Here is a 3,638-nt window from a genome sequence, read left to right as displayed (position 1 = left end):
TTGAACGGAAGGTCCGCAACTGTCGCGACTTCGTTATACCGGGTGTGCCCCACGGGTTCGCAGTCGTTTCAGCGATAACGATGGGATGCGAGATTGGCCCGTTTTAAAGTGGAGGAATCAAGACTGTGCTCTGCCGTCGGTGCCGTCGATACAGAATATTGGTGGAAAATCTTTTTGCATACTCTCCAGACCTCTCGTCTTCTCGTGAATGTTCCCCGACGCTTCCTCGCGATTAAAATCCGATATGCGTTGACAACAATTCCACAGATCGCGATATCAAAGAGATACGAAATTTTTCAGTATTTTTTTTCGGGATTACTTGCAATGTTTTAGCAAACCAAGTAAAAGAGAAAACATATACGGTCGATTTTGCTGAACACTGAAAAAAATGTACTAAATTTTAATATTTGTTTGAACAGTACTAACTAAATATTTTTACTGATAATAAATAAATATTTATTTTTAATAGAAAGTGATACTTAAATCAAATTAATGATTCTTGTGTATTACATAAATAAATATATATTTTTCAAACGAAATTTACATTTAGTAAATATTTAATTAGTATTATTTAAACAAATATTTATTAAAACTTAACACATTTTTTCAACGTAAAGTATTTATTTAAAAATTAGGTAAAGTTAAAAATTTTAGTCATCTGAAAATAATTTGTTGGATCATCAAAATAATTATGCAGACCACTTAAACTGTTTGCTAGAATGTCAAAACTTTTTGCAATATTACTCATCAAACTTGAATTTTTTGCATAATTATTTTGATAGTCCAAAAAATTATTTTCAGGTTTGTATCTATCTAAATTTTTAGATACATTAGCAAAAATATCCTTTCCATGTTACGAACTCTTTGTCGAAGGAATATAATAATCTCTTTTTCGAAATATGCAATTAATTAACATGAATAAACTAACAAATCAGCACTGAGTGAAAACATTAAGTTAGAAACGATTAGCAAATAAATCTTTTTATTTTTATGTTGTGCAAACAAATGTATATCTGTAAATAAATTAGGTGTGAAACTTGGTTAGCGATAAACCGAAGCTTCGTTATAAGTTTGCGATTGATAATTATACCTTCTATTCAGTCATGATAATTAGATCTTTTAAATAGTGTGTTTTTGAATATACATTGGAACGCAGCGACAAATATCATTCGCGCGTCTTGTCGCGACGGCGTCCGGTATGATGTAACAATCGTAGAAAGTTTCGATACCGAAAATTCAGTGCGCCGAAATCACCTCGGCAGTAAATCATCGTTTATCACAGCGTTTATACAATATCTGATTGTCTTAAATTTCAGCAACCGCTTACCTTTTTTATGTGCTTTGACGCGTCTTCGGGAATCGTATGAAAATAAGTGATTGTAAATTGCATCGTTTCACGTGTCATATAATGTAAACATCAGGAAATGTAAAAATCAGGAAAACGAAGAAAAATACATATTTGGCATTGTATAAGATCTTTATTTTTTTTGCAAAACATTGTATATGAGAAGAATTATAAATCAATCGATATGACTCCAGATCACCAAAAATTTAAATGGTATCGTACTTTATCCGCTTATTCTATTACGTATATTGTTGATATCGCTCATTGATTACGCGAACACTACTGAATTTTAACTAGATCAATTAATGCATGTTGCGTGTTTTGTAGTGAAAAGAACAATGATTGTTTTTAATAAATTTCTATATCATAGATGAAAAAAACGTTGTGTGATAGAATTCATCGGCGGGAGGGGAAATATCAGAAATATTTTTTTTAACTATTTATTTTTTTAAATATAAAGCATCCTATGTGTGTTATTACTATTCATGAAGAAAAGTGTAACGGAAATACAAACATAATTATGTAACTTAATAGCGATACCTCTTTTTGCTATTATGTTTCTTAATAGAATAAGATAAAATAAGTGGAAAATTTTCAGTATTTTGGGGTAAGATTTCACTCTTTTAAAATCTATCACTCTGATTTAAGAATGCAAATATTGTTATTCTCTTTTTCAATAGTAGCAGTTCAATTACTCCTTCGGAATGAGAGATTTTACTCTAAGAAATTTGGAGAATATAAGTGATCATCTAAACGTAGTTCGTAATTGGCCATATTAAAAATATCTTAGATCTCTTACATTTGACATATCACTATTGCTTAAAATAAAAATTTACAAATAATCTTTTTTTTTTACTTAATCTTTTGGAAACTTTATCTTATTATAGTATTTTAAATCACGAATTTTAGAACACCTTATATATATGTATGTATTCTCTTTAATTTTTCAAAGCCTAAAATTATAATGAAATTATACTGGAATTCAATTATCATAAATATAAATAAAATTTTATCCTGACTTTCAATACGAATTACAGATTGTCTGAAAACTAGTTTTAACGTCATATTTCATCACACAATTCCGACCCTCTCATTTGCTATTACCTTTTCTTTCATTGTCACGATTCAATTGGAAAACTCAGTGTCAAGTTTCAAGTTTAAATTTTACCGTTTCAGGTTTTTCGTTCCGCGGCACGCACGATGTACGAAACGTTTTGCTACGCGTGTCCACGCTTATTATTATGATTGCAAACACGCCTCCCTCGAATTCGATCAAGTCCACTGTGCATAACTAAACGAAACGTACCGTGATTCCCTTGACCACAATGTACGCATATATTTTATGTACCCTTTCTGATTATGTAAAATATAACCTTAGGTGCGCGTATCGAACGCGCATTAAGTTGTGCATGCTTTCAGAAATCGCACGATCGCCTCGTCGCGTGAATGAATTATCTGCTCATTTTATTGTAGGCAGATAGTACCCATTGTATTGAATGTATGTCATTACATGACTAATTAGGTTGTTTGTAAGCTGTAAACAACGAGCAAACGAGAAAAGAGAGAGTAAGCTATACAATTCGCATTAACGCAAAATAAAATATAAAATATCTCTAATATTCCTATTATGGATTTATAGAATCCTTTGAATTTTTCAAACACTTAAGATTTCAAAAACTTTCGTGCAGAAATTTTATATTGCGAGAAGTTCTTTTCTAGATACTAGAATGACTACAGAAACGGATTAAATTAAAATCACTTATGTACACAAAAAGAACAGTTTTACTAATGTATTTCATTATTTAGCTATAGATACAAATCTGAAAATAATTTTGTTAGATCTTAAACTTTAATGACTGCAAAAAGTTTTAACGTTTAGCAACCTGTTTAAACATTCTACATATAATAATTACTTTGATGGTCCAATAAAATTTATTTTCAAACTTCTATATTTAACTAAATTTTTAGATACTCAGCAAAAGTCCTTTTCGTATAGTTTATTTTATTAGTTTTAGAAGTATTTGTTTCACTAAAAGTTTTAATTCAAATAATCGAATATATAATGATAAAATAATTAGAAAAAAAATGAATGAGTCAGAAAGTTTCCGGAATTGATTTACTATTGCTCCTTTTATATCTAAGTTATAGTGAAGCTGTTACTAGAATAATAAAATGTTTGCAATAGTATTTATTATACTTGAGTTTCCTACATAATTATTAGTAGAGATACAAATAAATTTATATTTAAAAAAAAAATACAAATAAAATTATTTTTAAATCTATATATATATAT

Source organism: Cyphomyrmex costatus, unplaced genomic scaffold (assembly GCF_001594065.2).
Source record: "Cyphomyrmex costatus isolate MS0001 unplaced genomic scaffold, Ccosl1.0 scaffold5, whole genome shotgun sequence".
Classification (NCBI taxonomy): domain Eukaryota; kingdom Metazoa; phylum Arthropoda; class Insecta; order Hymenoptera; family Formicidae; genus Cyphomyrmex; species Cyphomyrmex costatus.
The sequence above is the reverse complement of the archived record's forward strand: the minus strand, read 5'-3'. Positions refer to the sequence as shown.